Here is a 22,782-nt window from a genome sequence, read left to right on the forward strand (position 1 = left end):
ATTTTTCTATCTTTTCAGATTGCAAGGACATTTCCTGCGTACAGCGCCCTTTTCAGGTCACCCGCAGATTTTCATTTGGTTTCAAGTCTGGGCTCTGGCTGGGATATTGCAAAACTGTAATCTTCTTCTGGCAAAGCCATTCTATTGTTGATTTAATTGTCTGCTTTGGGTCATTGTTGTACTAAAAGGTGAAATTCCTTTTTATCTTCAGCTTTTTAGCAGTGACCTGAAGGTTTTGTTGCAAAATTGACTGATTTTTTTCCTTGTTCATAATTCCCTCCACCTAGACTAAAGTCTCAGTTCCAGCTGCCGAAAAGCATCCACAAAGCATAATGCTGCCTCCACCATGCTTCACTGTGGGTGTGGGGTTGTTTTGGTGATGCGCAGTGTAGGCTTTGTGCCAAAGATTAATGGAATAATTAGAAATACCGCGCTACAAGTGGCTAGGACTAGAACAAGTCCACGGTCCTAGTGTGTCATAAAAAATCTCCTTATGCTCGAGAGCGGCAACCACTACTTACTATACACTGGTGATGTGTACACCAGTTAGTCGACCACCATATATACAGTAAGGGAGGGGTACACTGACCCTCTGTATATGTAATCCACCCACTTATGACTAAACTGCTGAGCCTTTATAGCAATATCAAAGCAGTGAATGGAAACTGTTGGTGCTTACAGGCCAGTGAGCCTTAGTTCTATACCAGGAAAGATGTTTGAACAAATTATTAAACAGCATGTATGTAAGTACTTGCATAAGAATACAGTAACTAACCAGAGCCAGCATGGGTTTGTAGCAAACAAGTCATGTCAGACTAATCTAATTTCCTTCTATGATGGAATCACTGACTGGGTGGATCAGGGAAATGCGGTAGGTATAGTATATCTAGACTTCAATAAAGCATTTGATAAAGTGTCTCATACTATGCTTATTGACCAAGTATGGGATTGACTAGGCTATGGTTAGGTGGATTTACAACTGGCTCAGTGATCGTACTCAAAGAGTGGTGATAAATGGTTGCACATCCAATTGGATGGGGTACCACAAGGCTCTGTCCTGGGACCAGTGTTGTTCAACATTTTAATAAATGATCTAGATAAGGGAACTGAAGGTAAACTAATAAAACTTGCAGATAATGCAAAGCTAAGAGGGATAGCTAACACTAGAGAAGACAGCGACGGGATTCAGAAAGATCTAGATAAACTTGGACAATGTGTATCGACTAATAGAATGGTATTTAACAAGGAGAAATGCAAGAATCTACATCTGCACAAGAAATTACATCTACAGAATGGGAGGAATGGAATTAAGCAACAGCATGTGTGAAAAAGACTTGCGTATACTAATAGATCACAGACTGCACATGAGTCAACAGTCTGATGCAGCAGCAAAAAAGGTAAACGCAATTCTAGGATGTATAAGGTGAAGCATAGAGTCTAGATCAAATGAAATAATTATGCCCCTCTAGTCCTCCTTGTTCAGGTCTCATCTGGAATACTGTGTCCAGTTCTGGGGACCACATTTTAAAAAGACATTGAAAAACTGGAGCAAGTTCCGAGAAGAGCTACCATGATGGTGAGCGGATTGCAAAATATGTCCTACGAGGAACAGTTAAAGCATCTGGGAATGTTTGGCTTGCAAAAAAGAAGGCTAAGAGGAGACTTAATAACTGTCTACAAATATCTGAAAGGATGTCACAGTGTAGAGGGATCATCCTTATTCTCATTTGCACATGGAAACATGAGAAGAAATGGAATGAAACTGAAAGGCAAAAGATACAGATTAGATATTAGAAAATACTTTTTGACAATGAAGGTGATCAATGAGTAGAGCAGAAGTGGTGAGTTCTCCTTCAAGGGAAGTCTTCAAACAGATGCTGGACAGACATCTGTCTGGGCTGGTTTAGTGAGTTCTGCATTGAGCAGTGGGTCAGACATGATGACCCTGAAGGTCCCTTCCAACTCTAAAATTCTTTGATTCTATGATTACCATTGAAATTTAATAAGGAGGTCCATGGGGGTCACTTTAAAAACTACTATGAAACCTAGATAACTGGGTAACATCAGTAATGTGCTAAACGACCAAGGACACAGTTTTAATTTTTTGTCTTTATTTACAATTTTTATTTTATTTTTTTACATTTCATAGAAGAGCAAAAGCTTTTTTAATTTTTGTTGACATAAGAGGACTTGTTGTTTTTGGGACGAGTATTAATTGTGAATGAGACCAATCCCTTTACCAAATAATGCACTGAACAGAGAGGAGAGTGGGATAAAATGGTGAAAAAAATACAATTCTGCTATTTTTGGGTGTATTTTGCTTTTACGACATTTATTATGCAGTAAAATGACCTGGCAAAATGATTCTTCAGGTCAGTATAATTACAACAATACCAAATATATATGGGTTTTTATCTGTTTAGAGTTTTCAATTTTTTGGCTTAAATAAATTTGAACTTTGTAAAAAAAAAAAAAAAAAAAAATTGGTTTGTGTTTCCTTTTTCTGAGAACTTTATCTTTTTCTATTTTTACATCAGTGGATCTGATTAGACTATTTTATACACCCTGACCCTTTCCAGGACAGATATATATGTCATGGAGCATAAGGGGTTTACGATTGCACTACTCTCTGTGAAATAATTGCTTTAGCTAGGGCCAAGCAAGAGAATACCGAGGTAGCAATTACAGCTGGGAGCTGCCACATTGGCTCCATTGGGCCCTGCTACACTGAAGATACAGGTAATGTAAACAACAAATGGTATGTGGTCAATTCTTTTGGCAATTTTTTGGGTGGCCTATAGATCTTTCAACTTATATCCCTCTAGCCAAAGGAAGAAAATAAGCCAGAACACATGTAAGTATAAGTGCAATGTGTAGGTGTACATTCACACTGTGGCTATTGAACAGACAGAACCTAGGACAAAATCAAAGTGAGCAAATACTGTGCAAAGCAAATAAATAAAGAATAATAGTAATGTATGTAAATAACATAGGATACTTTGTTCATACTATTTTGATCAAAAGAACATAACATGAAAACCCTCCCACCACGACAAGGTGCATCCAATCGGTATGGACCCTAACTCTTATAATTCTCCTCTAGATGTGTCAACAGATCGTAAAATAGACGGGGGCAGAACAGTACTCAGATTTCATTGTTTAGACACCCGGCCTTGGAAAGCTATATAGACAAATGCACAACCCAAAAATGGGGAGCTACATGCCTGTTTGTAGAAAGTACAAAAAACTAAAGCTTATGTCCCTCAGACCTAAACTGAGGTGTAGAGTCCAACAGATTCTTGATACTCACCCCTAAATTTGAAGTGACCATTTGAAAACAAATTGAAGGGACTAAGATTTTTTTTAAAGTTGTAGAATTATGACTGTAATTATTATAATTTTACAATTCCCAGTAATTTTGACAAATGTCTTCTTACCAGGCTTTCTACAAATATCTCTTATATTCTTCAAAATTAATTACGGTTTTCAAATTTGATTAAAAAAAATGTTGGCTGCCCGTGACTTTTACCTAAGTTGTTCGGAAAACTTAGTTATAACGTTAATGAAAAAAAATTGACTAGCTTAAGAAATAATTGTGAGATTTTGCTATCAATTTATTACAGACGCTTTTACACCAATGCAGTGCACCTATGACATTTGTTACATTATCAAATTACGCACCTAATAGAATAAAAAACTTGTCTTATTAGTCACGAATGTTCTTCAAAAGAAATCTGAAAAGAAAATACACAATCTTAATTCACTTTAATCAAATTTAAATCACTTTCATATTGTTACAAAGGGAAGACGAACAGAGAATGATGGTCCCTGCTGTGTACATGCGCGTATTGACTAATTAGATTACTGCCCTGTTGGGTAAAGTGTTGAGACGGAGGATTATATAGTTTGTTGACTGTGTAACTGTACCTACATATATAGCAGAGGACATGTTTTTTCATGCACTGTATCCTCCATCAAACTTAAATTGCAACTTCAAAAATATGTTGATAAGCATGTAATCCATAGGGTAATGTAGAATAAAGATTTAGTAGGTAGGATATATTTACATCGAATCAGAAACATTTTTTATTTTAAAATGTAGTAATACTGAGTTACTGACAAACTTTGTATTATACAGGGCTCATTCAAATGGTCATACACTTTCATAGTTGATATGATTAATGCAAGACACGGGATTATGGTAAAGCCTATAGTGATGCCCCACATCAAGAAGGGAAAAAAGTAAATCCATTCATTTATGACCTTTATTATTAATGCTTTTAACAATTGCATTTCTCCAAAAATTTTGGGACTAATATTTCGCATTGAAGAGAGTGCCAAGTCAGTGTAAGGAGACTTATAGGCCATACAATGCATCTCAGAGAATTTAAATATGCAAAGATTAGAACTCTAGTGCCACCTATTGAGGATAGCAATCCTAAAAGTAGATAGCAACCCTTTAATAAGCCTTGTCACACGATTGACATAAAATGACAAACCAGGTACTTCATTTGCAGACACGTGTTTTGAGGTGTTTGCCCCTCATCAGTGCAAAGCGGGAGATCTGATTTGTCTACATGAAGAGCCTCCGACAGGGAGAATGTTTCTACATTGTGGAGAGCGCCTCTCTGAAGACACTATTTGCATATTTAAACTCCCAGAGGAGCATTTCATGGCCTATAAGTCACCTTTTGTCGGGTTGGCGCTCTCCACAAGGAGAAACATTCTCCCTTAAATCATAGATAGACTCCATGTCAGAGGCATCTCACCTAGTCAAATCAGACCTCCTGCTTTGCACCAAAGAGGGGCAAACACTCTGAAACACGTTTACAAATGAAATGTCTGATTTGGCTTTTTATCATAAGTCTTATTAAAGGGGATTTTCCTCATCTATGATGATAAAATTTTCCATTCTTCAGATACAGAGGAAGGCTTTTGTCATGGTTACAGGTTTTCATAAGAATATTTTAGTAGATAGCATTTATATCACCCTAAGCTGATTTGATACTGTTGCATATATCAGCTTTTGGCAGAATGCTTCCTTAGCAATTCTGGAATAATTGTTTTATTTGGAACATACAGAAACTTCTTATCTATAATCATCCATGTTATTGATGATGAGGCTAATAGTTGCTGTTTGTCCCAGATAGTCGCAATTCATCAACTTCTGCTTAGACAAAAGGTACTGCAATCATTTCCTTTAATCACCCATCATTCTCCTGTGTATATGCTCTAAATTGTCTTTCTTATACAGTGATGCCCAAAATTGTAGAGTATTCCAATCAAGGCCTGATTATTGATTTGTATAAAGGCAGAACTATGTTCTTGTCGTGAGTATCTATGACTATTTTGATGCATCCCATGACTTTATTGGCCTTAGTGGCAGCTGCCTGGCACTAGTCACCAAAGTTCACTTTACTGTCTATGACCATTGTCTCCAAATCTCTTTCAGTAGCAATTTTATTCCTTTTTTTTTTTACATTATTTTAATATATAATTCTAAAATTTGTTTTATTTTTCTTTGTAAATGTTAAGGGTTGTACAGCGTTGTAATAAGCCATTCATACAAGAAAGCCTATGTTATAAGGATTCAGTGCATTATTATAAAGGTATTAAACATACTGTATAAACCATAAAGCCCAAAGGAATTTTGATCAATTATTTTAGTAATCTATTCTTTAAAATTATTTCCAAATTCTACTCATTAAATTTTTTTCCCGAATTTCACAATTAACTAAACATATTTAATCTCTCTGAATATCATCTTTCCCAACTGTTATTGATTCTGCTCTAAATCCGCGTTCCAGTGTCTGTTTCTAATTTTTCATTTGCAGAATCCTATAAACCTAAAATGTAGCCTCGATCCTATGTTGGAAATATTAACTTGTGCAAATATTATTCGAGCTACTTAGGGTTTAATGTGCTCTAATGAAGTCATTTTTTTCCCATTCGCTGTGATCACTATGTATAAATGTGTTCTTAATTGGCTAGTAAAAGTATCTTTGTACATGTGATTCCTCAAGCATGTCAGGGTAAGTCAATCTTCCAAAATCAGTTGGTTTTCATTTTAACATTGCATTATCAAAATGTACGTTGGTGCAGGGGGTGAACGAGATTTCCAGGGAGGTTCGCAGGATAAACAGTAATGTTTGAAACACTTCTAAGGAAGTTTATTATTGTGAATAACACAGCACATGTATGATCGCCAGGCACCTGTTGTGAATTACTCTAAATCTGAGATCTATCACATTAATTTAGATTACAGATATGCAGATGCGCAAAGTTAAAAGGCTTGGCTCAGCCAGGCTCAAATTTCCAGAAAAAGTGAATGTAAGATCTACATCTCGGTTTGCCAATTCATCTATGTTTTAATGTTTAAAAAATCCAGTAGAGTTCTTATTATGGACAAAGAATTATTTTAAGCTGTTTAAGGTATTTGTGGTTAATACATGAAAAAAAAACATGGAGGAACTGTCTTTGCGACCTGTCTGATACCGTCTTTGGCATGAAATAAACTATTTGAGGCAACGTCTAAATTATTTTTTTGATAAGTATATTTGGTGGTGCCAAACTGTGTATGCCTTCTCTGGGCCGTGCCATCTAGTGAGAAGCGGTAGATTTTATTATGACCGTCTCTGTTGAATTTCCTGTATAATCTTCATTCACTCCTGTGACACGTATATCCACAGCATTACCTTTCATCTGTAGCTGTGGCTTCACTTTGGTTGCGGCCATAAGTGTATGCGCTGTGTGATCCGGGTACGCCTGCGCGCTTCTGGGTTGGCTGTTGGTTGCCTCGGATCACATGGAGCCCCAGTGATCTTCGGCTGCCTTCGGCCTTTCTCGGATAGGGCCGGCGCTCTTGTTTCCATGGTGCTGCACGGCTGCTCCCGATTGCCACGCCCCCTACTTCCGGTACATGCGGAACCTTTCTTTAGTTCCTACGAGCCACATGTGCACCTCTAGTAGTTACACCCCTGCATTTCCGGCCTCGGTGCTTTTAAACCCCATGTGCACATACCTTCTACGCCCCCTGACGAAGGTGTGATCGCCGAAACACGGGGCGGAAGCGCGTCCCCAGGATTCCAGTCCTCTGTGCGGTGGGTACCTTGTTACAGCGGCTTTTATCGTATTTATAGGACAATGGCATTTATTTGTGGTATTATTATGGTAGCCACTGTCTGAACATCTACTTATACTCTACTATTGGCTGCTGGTGGCTAGGTTGCCCCTTTACACAGTTCATTCATTTTTTGGTTATGTCTATTTAGTTGTTTATATTTTACGTTAATCATTTTGCTTATTTTTTTCTCCATTTCATATACATGATTCTGCATTTTGGAGGACTGTTAGTCCTGGGTGCGCCCTTCCTGCTATTTCTCAGCAGTGTACTTTGTGTTGTTACTATCTTCTCTCCCTTCACCTGGTTTTATATTGTTAAAATCATTAATAAAGTTTATAGTTTTTTACATTTGATCTGACCAGTTATCATCCTTTTTTTTCGTTTGTTGTTTGTCTATCTTTGATGATAGGTCTTGATGGTCCGTTTCACATATGGTACAGATTATTGTTTTACTATGCGTTACCATGGTGATTAGTCTTATGAGTTGGTACTTAACGTCTAAATTATGCAGAACATGAGCATAACAGCTTTGTGGCATAGATTAGTATACGATTCCATGAGATGCAATTTTGTACCCTTTGAAAGTTGGGGGATTGGTTGATTATTTGTTTTTAAAGTTACATACTTAGTCAGGTACAGAAAAAAAGACACAAGTCCATTACCTTCAACCTATATTTTTAAAGATTAAGTTAAAATTTGTTGGGAATTCATATGTAAATTGCATCTTCAGAGAGGAAGAGGACAGGAATTCTAGTGCCACCTATTGGAGGTAGCAATCCTAAAAGTCAATATTGATCCTTTAACTAGCCTTACCACATGACTTAAGGTACCTTCACACTGAACAACGATAGCGATCCGTGACGTTGCAGCGTCCTGGATAGCGATATCGTTGTGTTTGACACGCAGCAGCGATCTGGATCCTGCTGTGACATCGCTGGTCGGAGCTAGAAGGCCAGCACCTTATTTCGTCGCTGGCTCACCCGCTGACATCGCTGAGTCGGCGTGTGTGACATCGATTCAGCGATGTCTTCACTGGTAACCAGGGTAAACATCGGGTTACTAAGCGCAGGGCCGCACTTAGTAACCCGATGTTTACCCTGGTTACCAGTGTAAATGTAAAAAAAAACAAACACTACATACTTACATTCCGGTGTCTGTCGCGTCCCCCGGCGTCCGCTTCCCTGCACTGTGTCAACGCCGGCCGGCCGTAAAGCAGAGCACAGCGGTGACGTCACCGCTCTGCTTTCCGGCGGCGCTTACACAGTGCAGGGAAGCGGACACCGGGGAACGCGACAGACACCGGAATGTAAGTATGTAGTGTTTGGGTTTTTTTACATTTATACTGGTAACCAGGGTAAACATCGGGTTACTAAGCACGGCCCTGCACTTAGTAGCCCGATGTATACCCTGGTTACCCGGGGACTTCGGCATCGTTGGTCGCTGGAGAGCGGTCTGTGTGACAGCTCTCCAGCGACCACACAACGACGAAACAGCGACGCTGCAGCGATCGGCATCGTTGTCTATATCGCTGCAGCGTCGCTTAATGTGACGGTACCTTTAGGATAAAAAGCCAAACTAGAAATTCCATTGACAATCAAATGTTTTGGGGTGTTTGCCCCTCATTAGTGCAAAGCAGGAGAGCTGACTTGGCTGGCTGAGAATATTCTAACTTGGGGTCTAATGAGTAAAGTAATTCCTTGTGGAGAGCACCAATTAGACGTATGGAGACTTGCAATGTTTGTGACTTGTACGGAGACTTGCTAGTACCGAAACTTGCTATGTTCCTTTGGGATTTTAGGCTTCCGAAAATTATATTTGCCTTTGCAGCAGCTCCTTGACATTAAATTCTGCTGCTTAGTTTACTTGGACATAGTTTATTCAACACTTTCTTTTGTACCTGTGCTATTTTAGAGTGATATGTATCAAAATGCATGTGGTACTATAAAATGTACTGCTGACAAAAATACAGCTCAGTGGACAGGGGAAACATATTCTGTATAGTGACATGACTTCTACAGGAAGCAACAGAACTTTTCAGTATGGTGTGTTGGAAACCGAAATCAGAACAATATATTTGACCTTTTCTCTGCCGATATAACAAGACTACAAAAGAAAATGATTTCTATTTAAAGTCTAAAATGTTGTTTTTGAGACCATATATTTAATTTATGGTCATGGGTAATTGGTCAATACAACCAGTACAAGTGTTTTTTTTCTTATAAGCCTTTAAGGCAATGTATAGTCTCATTTTGATCAAGTCTGTAAGCTTGCATAGTCTATTTGTTTCACCCATTTTTATTCAGTTGTTTTGTGTTTAAAAGTCATTGCATTTCATATGAACATAATTAGTACATTTATGATCCTATAAAATAAATAAAAAAATATTAAAAATCCTCAATAAACAGCAGAACACCTGTGGTGGTCCCAATAACTGCTCCATATACCATGCCTTTATAGGGGTTGGAACTTTGTTCTTAACAGAACTCTAAATCTGACACTTTGTTTTAAATATCTTTAAAGTTAAATGATAAAATTGTGGTTACTTGCTGTTAGGCGTCGGGATTTTCCCACAGTGCTGGATAGATCCTAAGCATTGTCTGCTTCTGCGGTCTCCCATTCTAGTCCGGCAGCTGCTTAGCACAGACGTCGGTTCCAGTGTCTTGCTCAGGACCATCATGTACACTTGGTTACTGCTGGCTCTTCAGCCAAGTCTATGGTAAGCAGTGATATGCAGGTACTGCCTTGCGCTCGGGAGTCTAAGTCCAGAGATGATATTACTGAGCATGTCTGTGACGTGGCGTCTTCTTATTAGTGGTCGGACATTAGCTGCTCTGGTGATGTGGCAGCGCCGGATTGGCCATCGGGTGATGTCTCACTCGACTAAGCGTGAGTGTTTGGGGTGTAGCCTAATGTTTAAAAGGCTCTCAGCAGTGCACACGTGTGCGCTAGTGTCATTTAAGTTTTGGTGTGTGTGGGTGGATGCTCTACCACTCTGTCTGCACGTGTTGTGTGTCTGTCTCAGCTTGACGCCTGTACACGTTAGCAGGTAGGTTGCACACTTTTGCTGTTTCGTTCCTATGGCTCACGTCAGAGTCTCTAGTCTGCTACATGTTTAGGATGCCGGATAGGCACAGGTTCCATAGTATCAGGACTAAGGGGTACCAGCCGCTTGACTTAGCATCTGTCTCGTTCATGTGTGCGATTGGCACAGTTCAGTTACAGAGCAAGTTCAACCCTCACTCTATGTTTCTCTCTGAAGGTAACAGGGTATTGTATCTAGCACCATTAGAGTTCTTTCTATTGGCTTAGCATCTGCTTCATTCATGTGTGCGATTGACTATTTCCCTGTGTCGTGAACAGGGTTTAGCACTTAGCATTCTAAGTGTAGTAACATTCTCAGTGAAGTAACTGAGCATGGTACTCGGTGTTCCATACACACTGTCTGGTGTTAACTTAGTGTGTCTAAGGAAACGCTCGCTGCTTGGTTCCGCCATTGTTCACACTAGCAGCAGGTTACATCTCTGCACGGTGGACCTCGGGTGGCAATTGCACTTTAATTTATATTTTGTTCAGTGCAATCCGTCAACCCTAACACTTAGATTGTAAAACTTAGCTTTTCTCTTAAATGCTTGGCTTTTTTGCTCAACTTCAACAGGGAACATCTGTGACTTCAGTTTATCTACAAAGTCTACAAAGAGTCTGAGACACACCCCCTCTCTCGTCATTGGTTTAGACTGCTGCTCTCTCCCTCCTCCCTGCAGCTCTTCATTCTCTGATTGGCTTTTGTGAATAAATATGTCTATCACAACAAGAATCATGTAAGACAATTAGCCATTACTATTTCCCCCAGGAAAAAAAGATTATCAGAAAACTGCTATGCATAAACATGGTAAAGGAACTTTAAAAGGTGGGTGGGGAGGGTTAAGGGTCACTTTAATTTCTATTAATGGGATGATTGAGTTTATGAACCCTTCCCCTGATTAAGACATATGGTGCACTTTATATCATCTGCTCTTGAAATGTCTTATTCCACAAATTGTCATTTCACCTATGCATTCATACAATTGATATAAAAACGGATGAAACCAGACATGTATGAACATATCCTAAAAAATCTATTAAGTCGAGGGGGAATAAAGTTATCAAATACCAAAATAGCTCCTGAATATGGTTTTACTTTAACAAAAAAACCTGAAAAAAAAAACAAAGAAAGTGTGTGTGTTAAATGACCACAGTGTGAATGTATAACTACACATTGCACTTGTACGAACATATGTTCCGGCTCATTTCTTTGGTTTCGCTTCAGTTTTTTGTACTTTGGGTGTGGCTCCCCACTTTTTGGGATGGGCAGTTCATCTATATAGCTTTCCAAGGACAGGTGTCTGAACAGTTGAGTCTGGGTCCTGCTCTGCCTCCATATATTTTGAGGTCCGCTGACACATAGTGACTCGAACTACAAAAGTTAGGGTAAACTCAGATTGGGTAAACCTTGTGGGATGGCTTTTTGCATTTTTTTTAATCAAAATAGTATCCACTAAGTACCATATGTTATTTACACGTACTATTATTATTATTTATTTACTTATGAAAGGGTATCTGCACTTCATCTCTCGAAAAAATTGCTGAAACCTCATCATGACTGCCAAAGTAAAATGGTGAAAAAAAATGAAAACGGCCAAATCTTAAAACAAATGTTATTTCCTTCCCTGGCAGAGAATTTTTGAAATCCTGTCCAGATCATTTCCACACAGCTGTGTGCTGCTAATTGTTTAAAAATTTAGGAATTATTCACAGCGAGTTTATAATGCAGAAAAATTAGAATGTTTAGATTTGAAATTGCTTAAGGAAATGAGCAATGATATCTGTGAAAGCCAGCTCTATAGAGAATAGGAGGCTCTTTCACCGTGTTTGTAATCTCTGTGGGCCAAATATATATTTCAAAGCCCTGAAAACCGTTACTATGAATAAAGTGTTTAGTTTGGACCTAGCGCCATTGAGTGAAATAAATAGAAAATGAATAACATTTTCACAAATGTGTCAACGTGTTGATATGTTCAACTTTGTTAAGGAATGCAATGTTTTAGATTTATGTGAAAAGGGATGAATAATGATCCAGTCGGATAAGGTTACCATGACATAACCGCATATAACAATACTTTTATATCGTAGTCAATATTTTTGATGGCTCATTATTCACATTAAGTTTCATTAAATCAAACTCCAATTTAGAAATGTTTTCAGACCACTTAAAAAGACAAGGCAATGTAGAAAGAAATATATAAATGTGTGTACAAAACTGAAGTTATGGCCAGTGTGGAGAGTGTAGGCATATTTTTTTTACGCCTGACTCTCCCAATAACACAGCCAACAAATACCTTTAATTAAATGAAGAAATTAAATTCCTTACACCGTCCTTGCTACCAATATAAAGTACATCAAAAGTAGATAAGTCATATACATTTGTTTGTTGGTAACAGCACAGGAAAATATAGCTATCAGAAATGAGCGAATCGATTCAATGCCAATTAATTTTATGTTGAATTTTATTAAATTTGCAGGTCCTGATCTGCTCTTTGATTCACTACAACCTAAAAAAAATTGCCCCTCCGACGTTTAAACCCATTGCAGAAAATTGCATCAGCCATGACTATAACATTGTATAGAGCAGTCAATAGGGGGGAGACTATTATAGCCTGTATAAAAGCAGAGGCATGGAATGCAGCAGCCATTTTAGAGTACTATAGGATGATGAGACAATGTCAGCGCTAACATCTCAAAAATAGAGATAGGAAGAGAAAGCCATAAAACATTGGACAAATACGTATAGTAATGGCTAAGAGAATAGAAGCTACTAGCAGCTGCAGAATCACCATCATCGCCACTGGAATCAGCCATCTGGACAGTAGTATGATCAAATTCAGGTCACAATTGACCTCCTTTGCCTCCAACTAGCATATTGCTAGGGAGGTAGAAGAAATATATTTTAAATATTCTGAAATATATAGCACATCACTCATCTAAGTCTCAACAGGATGATGTTACCTCTGGCAGCAACACCTTCAGTTTAAGCCAGTGCTCTGCTTAGAATAAACTGATCACAAATCACTTTTTTAATTAAAAAAACATGAAAGGTCTGTCAGTACACTCTGTTTTTAAACAGGCTTTTGGTTACTACCGGGTTGCCATCCTTTTCTGTAGTGCGGTCACTTTTACATTTTTAAGATTGTGTTTGTATTAAAAAGCTTGAAAGCAGTTGGATATAGTTCTAGGAGACCTCAGAGTGGTACACATGTATTTTAAGGGTATTTAGAGGCATTGTAATAATTAAATCAGGACTCCCATCAGAGTTTTTATCCTTTTACAATATTGCAGGCATCATATTATATGACTCTGTGTACTTACAGTTGCTTATTTTACCCTTCTACCCAGTTAATTCTTCTGTTTTCCAATAGGTCTATGATAATCACGTGATTAAAGTGTAAATCTAGGAGTGGGAAACAGAGTACACAATGGGGTGATACCGTATGGCGGGAAAGTAAGAGAGTGCTGGTTACATCTGGTGGTGTTGTGACAGGCACAACTCCTATGTAGGTTTGAAGAAAAATAGTTGCTGCTACCCCGTGGCTGCTGGTTAAATCCTCCAGGAGATATTGGATCCAGTTGGATAAACAAGTAGGTGGGCTGTGCTGTTGGAGTGAATCATTTCTTCAGAAAAGATGATGGCGAAAAAGCTTTTTATTCACAGCATGTTTCAATGCTGAAACGGCGTCTTTTCCTAGTGAAAAAAACATATGTCACGTGATGAAAAACTGAGTAGCTTACTCCTCCTAAGTTCTTTGTAGAAACAGAAGGTCAATTTTTAGCTTTGCTCAAGAGGTATCTGTGTATGTGCCCTGTGTTCTAAGTTATATTCTGATTTCCGTTTCCAACCTAGAATTTACCATTTTGACCTTCCGTTTGACATAACCCTTTGTCAAACGGAAGCCCTCTTGGTACTCACCCCGGACCTCTTGGTTATGTTGTCTGTGAGTAGTGACTGGTGTCACATTACTGTCAAGATTCCACCATTCACAGTGTTCGAGGGACGCTGTGAATGACAGCTCTGTCACCCTATGGGATCAAGGACTAGCTGAGCTGTCAGGATTGTGAGTGACTGCTCTGCTGCCCAATCTGAGGCAGAGGTGTTTGGTATTGATTGACAGCTCTGCAGTACTATCTGGCTGGGTCTGTGGGATCTCCTGCAGGTATCATCTGTTCTGAGTAATGACGTGGCTATTTAACACTGACAATTGCCAGATCTTGGCCAATTTTAATGTGAGCAAATTTTAATGTGAAGCTAGTGACTACTCACAAACTTACCATGAGGCAGGAGAGTCAGGAGGTCATAGCAAATGGGCTCGTAATAGACAAAGGGAATAGACAAAAATGTCGTCTAAAGGGCGATAGAGCTGTCACTCACAGCGTCCCTTGGGCACCATGAATGGTGGAATCATGACATGCAATTATTCTATTATTTAAAATCCTAGCCTTCCATCTACTGTATATTGGTAACTAAGAACGCACAAAGAAACAACATTTGCAGTAATTAATATTTTATATTGCATTCTTCCTATCAGGCCAACCCTATTCTATATGTCCACATTATGGGCATCATAGGAGAGGGTTCTCCAATTTGGTATCACCTAAACAAGCCATAGTCCGCTGTTGGTGACACAGGAGACTTCAGGACTATCATGTATTGGTTTAATGTGTCCTATGCAATAGTAGGTTGCTTCTAGAACAAAATATACCTTTGGAACAACCCCTAAATTGTTTCTGTGTGAAGAATGAATTTTGCTATTACCATAATGAAATATTTCTTTCAATGATTAGTAATTACTCTTAGACAGTTAAAATTAATATTAATTTTCAACTAATTATTTTTTAATGTAGCATATTAATATCATTGTCATGCATTTCCTTTCTATTTTCCTAAGATGTAAAACTTAATGGTGCATTTTAGTGAAAGTTTCTCATCTTCTTGGTTTTAGCGGATGCTGCACATTCCATATTCCATAAACATGAGATACTGGACTGAGTCCACGAATAATGAAATACTGTAGAATTGGATTGTGTCCTTGTTACATGAGGAAATGCTTTAGGAGATTAGATCAGAAAATTGCTGTTGGCTCTTGATTGATCTGCATTATTCTATCACCACTGATGTATTTGTCCATTGTACACAAAGCTCTTGAGAACAACTTCCATATCGCTACTATTATTTTTGTCAGGGAAGTCAAAACCTTATTTATATTGAAAAATAAGAGGGTTTAAAAAATTGATATTTCAGAGTTTTAATAGATTTTTATTCATTTTATTATTATGGAAATATTTTAATCTTCATTAAACAAAGAAGTTATACAATTACGAGCGATGAGCAACACCTTATCCGAGCACGCTTGAAGGCTAATAGAGTATTTTTGGCGTGTCTGAAAACTATGTTGTAGTTGCAGTGACTTTGACAGCCGCAACACATGCAGGGATTGCCTAACAAACAGCACTTTTCCCTTTTCTAAATATGTGGATGCACTTTCGGATAGCATCAGGGCCAGCGTTAGGGGCAGGCAGAATAGGCATTGAAAGCAATGATGGAGGAGAGAGCGTCAGATGATACTCTCTCTTTCATGACTCCCCCACTGCTTCTAACTCAGCATGCGCACGATGACATCACTTCATCATACGCCATGCTGTGACGGCAGTGAATCTGCTGAGACACGCTGCAGAAGCCAGAGCAGTGGGGGAATGGGGAGAGGTTAATATTGCCTTTTATTTTTGTATAACACTGAAGGACTGTGTGGCTTCATTATACTCTATGTGTGTGGGGGTATAGGGTGGTTGCAAAATGCTCTGTGGGTGGCTGCATTATACTCTATGGAGAGGGCTGCATTACACTCTATGGGGGCTACATAGTCTATGAGCTGGGGGATCTGCATTACACTCTATGAAGTGGATGCATTATACTCTAGGGGCTGCATTGTACTCTATGTAAGCATCATTATACTCTATGAGGGGGCTACATTATATACATTATACTCTATGGGGGTTGCATTATACTTTATGAGGTGGCTGTATTATACTCTATGAGGAGGCTGCATTTTACTCTATGAGGGTGCTGCATTATACTCTAGTGGGTTTGCATTATGCTCTAGCGGGGCTGCATTATGCTTTATGAGGGGGCTGCATTATACTTGATGAGGCGGCTGCATTATATTCTAGGAGGGGCTGCATTATAATCTAGGGGTCTGCATTATATGCATAGACCATCTGTCATGATCCATTCCAGGGTTTAATCCTGTCTGCCCTTCTTCCAGGCAGATCATGTCAAGAGTTAGCTTTGCTCTGCCTCATTCTGGGTTCAGGTTTGCTATTTAGATCTGATGCATCCTGCTGGCAGTATCAGCTATAGTTCTGCCTTTGGCGTGTGAACCTGATAGCTCTTGATCTGTCCTGCTGTGATCCCTGACTTGCCCTGTGTCTGTTGACTCCGTCTATCTGCCCTTTTCCCAGTGTTTCCCTGTTTGTTGGTTTGATTCTCTGGTTTTTGCCTTGGCTCGTATTCGGACTCACTTCTGCCTTCTGTCTTTGTCTTATCTGCTTCTGACTATTGCTGAGCCCCCTGGCTTGTTACTGACCACGTATACTGCTGCTACTATTAGTACTTCTGCTTCTGATGTTTTTTTGACTCGGCTTGTCTGACCACTCTCTTGGCGTTTGGTGGCATCTGTGCTGCTGCTCTGTTTGTGCAGACTCACTTCCCTCTCAAGCTCCCCCTGGTGGAGGTTGCGCTATACTGCACTGCAGCAGCATGACACCTTCAATGTAAAACTTTTAGCTCGAGATGGATCCTAAAAGAAAACACGGAGTCAAAGTTCAGTAACTTAGAGAAGTGGTAAATTTTATTAATACATATAGAAAAAGTGGCTCTGAATGTACATATACAGTAATAAAAACATATGTGAAGACTATATTGTATGGTCTGTACACATGTTAAAGGGAGGGGTGGTCAAAATATAGTAAACCAGATAATATATGCATACATATTCAAAGGTATGTATAGCTAGAAAATAGAAATAACAGATATACATATGGACACTGGATGTACTACTATTGTATAAGTACTAGTGACTTACCCATTACTCCCTGTGTCAGAACAATGAACCTGTCAGACCCTACTGCTCGTTTCACGTGGGCTTCCTCTGGGGGCTGTGAGTTAGTGAACTTTGACTTCATGTTTTCTTTTAGGATTCATATTCAGCTTAGGATTTGGTCTTTCTTACATCAAGTGTCCATATCAGTGACTCCTGGCCTAGTATACTTTATTTGATAATCTTGTATCAGTTCAGATGATCCTTTTAACTAGAGAGTAGTTGAAAACGAGTTTTACTTTTTTTTGTTTTATAGTGGGAGTCAAAGGCAAGTGAATGCAACTGTATTGGCATACGTACAGCTGCATACAGTACGTCTGGGTTACATACCTTCATAGCCTACTACTAATGTACATATCAAACATAAGATCAAAATGTAATGTGAACAAATCCGTGTCCCACACTGAAAGTGCAATCAGCAGTAAAGGCATAGCTAAGTTTCCACAGGTAACATTTATTATAGTTATTTTACAGTTCTATTTCTTGAAAGTTTTAGAAAAAACAAATGACTACATTATATCGTGATGTCAGCCTTCAAATGGCAATGACATATTGAGTCTGGAGCAGATATTTATCAATTAAAAAATGCATAGATGAAAAATGTCGCAAAGCAATGTTTGCACTGAAATCGAAAACTTGGATGTAAATCATTTGAAATTAGTTGATATACTAAATAATTGAACTTACAGTAGAAGCTATTTCATTGCACATGTTCCCCTGGCCTGATGCCAGTAGAATGTCATAGTTCCTGCCAAAAGCAGATTATGCAAAGTGCGAACAGAACTGAAACCCTCTCAGGAGTCAGGAGGACATTTCTGGGGAACACAAAAAAAATCTTCTACAGGCCAGAACTCTAAAAATGGAAAAAAAGGATTTCTCAAATGGGATACATATGACTGCTGAAAGGTGTTGAGGTTAAGGTCTTTATAAAATCTGAACATTACAGACTATGAACCAACTCTACAATGGGAGTACAAAGTGCTCCACTATCACTCATACACGGGGTCACAAAGTTAAAACACTTATATGCAAAATGTGCAGTACTGATGAGATGTGCATACCCTGATTTCACCCTTTAAAACATTTTATTAGAATAAAAGTATGTTCCAAAAGACCACCAAAATGAATATGTTTATTAATGACAAACAAAATCATCTTTATTAAATGCTGGATGCTCTATGATGGATCCATGATGGATATACAGTATAGGTCAGGGTCTTTGCAGCAGGATCAGAAGCAGAATCAGCTCTGCACAGAGAAAATGCTGACAGTAGCATTTAAGTGTTGTTATCTGGTCTGGACGTTATTTTGGCCACTCTTCAGACAAGTTCATATAGTTCTGTTCAGCATATCCTTGACATGTGCAATTCGACATCCAAATTGCCTGGCAGTCATGTTAAGAAAGGTATCAGGTTGCCCAATGATTCTTCCAAGGACTATCAAACAGAATCTCGGTCAGGCTCTAAAAACTATGTGATACCCAAAACCATTGGAGAATGTTTATGCGTGGAACAACCCAACTGGGTTAAGTACCTACTTCCCAAGATGTATAAAAATCTTCAGGACCCAACAAGGCGATCCATTCTATCTGAAAATGCAAATCCATTTCTATATTTTTTGATTATTATTCAAAGCCATGTGCACTGGATTTACCATCTTATATTTGGGATTTCATAGAAGTTTTATAAAGGCCTGATGGTGTGATCATGGAAGTTGACATGCCTTTTATAACACGTATAATCTCTATACACTTGCACGAAGCATGAATTTGGTCTAGCTGCAATTAAGCTATTTTAAACCACTTGAAAAAATTATTAGAACTATATAAGTATATGCCTTATGGAATTTATATTGACACATGATTATTTTGTTTTCAGACATTTATATTATCTTCAAAAGAGGTAAAGAGGAGTGTGGCAACGGTTGCGACGATACTGGCATTAATCGCTCAGTAATATCTTGGATGCATTTCATTGATGAAGATATACTCATTTGGCACTGCTCTCATTTTACTCTCCTAACCTAATAATAATATTCAGTTGAATATGACATTTATACATCATATCATCCCAAAATCAATTGACTTTCTGGACTTGAGGTTCACAACAGATAAAGACAGATTGGTTCAATTGATTATTTTTCAAAACATTTCCAGAGTCAAAGTCTTCCTTCATACACTTATTCCTCCTTGCAAATTCCTCAATGCTCAATGTATTTGTGATAAAACATTTGAATTTGAAAATCAAGCCAGAGACACAAAGAAATAAAACAAAGGGGATACAAATATGACCAGATTCGCAACAGTTAAAACGGGGTCAGACATTCTAATAGACAAGGTCTTATAACCTAGACTAAAAGAAAAACATAACATTTTGTCCATTTGGCCACCAATTGACATGGAAGATAGAAGGAAATGCCCAATATTTTTAAGAGATTCTGGCCCAGCCTCAAGCATGATGTTAAATTAAACACATACCTACAGGATTGCACCTAAGATATTCATTTTGGTGGTCTTTTTGGAACATTCACCATGGTTTAGTTTTTGGTGTGTTTACAGACCCTATACTTTGTCTTTCTTTTTTTTTCTAAAATCAAAACTGTTTTTTTATAATAGATAATCCATTTATGATTGGTGTTGGTTTTACGCCCCATATTCCCCACGGATTAGCAGAATGAAGCTGCAGCTTTTTTCCTTTTAACACTAGAAGTCCCAGAGAGGGGTCATTTGACCCTCTTTCAGGACTTCATGGGGGATCTCAAAATTTCTGGGACTTCTAGTGTTAAACACTATTAGTCTCACCTGATGGAGTAAATAGATAAATATGGATGAAATCCGCGCTGCTGTGGCAAATGACGAATCCAGATACAGTTGTGAAATACTCCGGTGGTTTATTCAATGCGTTTCAAAATTCATGGCTTCTTCTTCAGGATATGACCACAGAAAGATGGAAAGCAAAAAACAGAAATAAAAAATGGAAAAGGGCAGGGTCTCTAAACGGTTAACCTGTAAAATAATCTCAAATTTGCAGGTTAATAGCATTCTTTACATGACAGGTTCCCTTTAAAGAAACAACACACCTTTCAAACAGACTTGAAGTATAACTGAATTTGAAACCTTGCACCTCAGAGACCATAATTCTATGTTGCATTGAGTATTATGCAACCTGTATATTGCCCACTTGTTACTGAGAGTAGTCAGTATCCTTGAAAGACCACCAGAACCCATAATGGTGATTGATTAAAATATTAATTTATTGCTCCAACCCCACAAATTGTGCACAGTCATCAGAATGTGGTAAAGAGTAGCCTCTTTGAGACCCATAATGGCACACTAGGACAGGCTGTGAGCTAAAAGATACTTTGACACAGCCTGGTGGATCCTTCAATGTAGAAATCTCTAGAAATCTCTGAGGGTCATGCCATTGATTAATAGAGTTTGTCTGTTCAGCTGTGTGATAACACAGCATAGTATCTTAATTAACCAGATATCTATTTTCAGCAATCCAGAAAGAATACACTGTTATGTAGATGTTGACTTTTGAATTTATGTGTTTCTTTCTGGATGATCAAGAAAACAGACTTTTGTTTGTGTAATCCTGTAATATTGTTTTGTAAGTTGACATTTGATGTAACATACTGTGCTGTTTTCTTGGATGACTAGTGATGTTTGTTGATATGCTAATTATACATTGTCCAAGCCAGCTAGCTTGTTGACTTTTGAAAATAGAGGAGGAAAAACTACGCAAATAGATTACATAGTAAAACAATTCAAGTTGGTTGTTACCATTCTTCCCCTTATCTGAGACTGCTGGATTGAAGGACACTTGTTAACCATAAAAAGAGGTTATATGCCTCTGTATGAGAGCCAGATATTAGGCCAATACATCCAGACATCAAAACATCCAGGGACTCTACAGGACTGCAGCCAAGACATCATAGCTCCATTATGAGGGACACATATTTGTCATTCTACAGGATGCCTGCTTAGGGGACCTTAGACCTGGCTGGAAGAATACAGATCTGCTCCATTGACCAACATGAATCGATGGATACGTTTGGAGAAAGCCAGGATTGAGACCCATTGGTTGCCTGGCTCAATGGAGATGTTCAGAGAAGCCAGGTTGTGACCCTGCTGTCAGCTGACCTTGTAACTAAATGGCTGTCATCTTCCTAAGCTTGTCATTACCTCCTCTCTGTGTGCATGCCATAAGTGAGGTAGTCAACCCTGGAAGCTCTGAAGCTGCTATTTTCCCGGCGAGTCATCGGAAGGGAGAGACTCTGTAATGTGCACCATATTGGGGTATTTTGCTGGGACTGTTCTACATGTTATCCGCCTGTTTTATGGTTCAATAAAGTATTGCCACAATGTTTTACCCTCACTCTGTGTTGTCTGAGTAGCGTTACACCTACGGTGAAAGGAGAGTGGGCGTTCGTTGGGACGATCCCTGGTTGATGTGGTTGCGGGTAGCGGACCAGGGTGCCCACCAACCCCCTGTGTCTCCACAAGCTGCAACTGCAATGTCTGTGTTTTTGGGGAAGATCAGCCAATATGTTTCTGATGTATTCCCTCCAGTGTTTTAAAATGTGTTTTTATTGGTAATTTATATCATTGTCTGTAATTTATGCTTACAGTAGAATATAGAAGTATGTATTTTTATTTAGATTCCTTGCAGTGTTGCCCTTATTCTTTTTCAATGGCTCCTTATCTATAGCATGCGTCAAAGGTGAAGGTTGGATCATCGGGAAAAAGTATGACTTTTAAATAGGTTTGACGACAAAGAACATCTGTACCTATAGGTATGAGTAAAGAAGCTGTCCATGTGAAGGATGATGAAAAGGTGCAAGCAAAGTGGATTAGATATAAGGGAGAACTTTAATTCAGTCAATGTGGAGTTGAGCAAGCTCCACAAAGGTGTGATATAATATAATGTATATCCTGACTGTTGATTGCTGTGATTGATATGTATTCACAGTGATTAAGATTGTAGCACTTTGTATTAAACTTTCGATGTGAATACTTTTCTGCCCAATCATGACAAAAGTATTCTAGGAGTGATACCTTCATTGGCTAACCAGAAAATAATATGTTTGCAAGCTTTCAGAACACAGTGGCTCCCTCTTCAGGCAAGATTCCAAATAAGAAAGATTAATAAGAAAATTAAATATTAAACTTTATAAGATTGGCCAGCATGTTGGCAAATCTGAGGACACCGATCTGACATTTCAAGGGACATGGTAACTCAAATACAACAATTACACGATGGTTGTCTCCCTCATACACAAGAGCGCTCGCTCGGCTGAGTGTTCCTGTGTTGTCTATGAGAAAGTCACCAACTGGCATTTCTACCAGAAGCTTATCTCAGGAAAAACAATGCAAGCGGAAGTATGAAATCAGCCATGCCTGATCAACATCCTCTCTGACATCTTCAGTAGATTGGTGCCCCCATACACATTGTGTTTTTGGCTTCGTCAGAT

This window comes from Ranitomeya variabilis, chromosome 6 (genome assembly GCF_051348905.1).
Source record: "Ranitomeya variabilis isolate aRanVar5 chromosome 6, aRanVar5.hap1, whole genome shotgun sequence".
In the NCBI taxonomy this organism is placed as follows: domain Eukaryota; kingdom Metazoa; phylum Chordata; class Amphibia; order Anura; family Dendrobatidae; genus Ranitomeya; species Ranitomeya variabilis.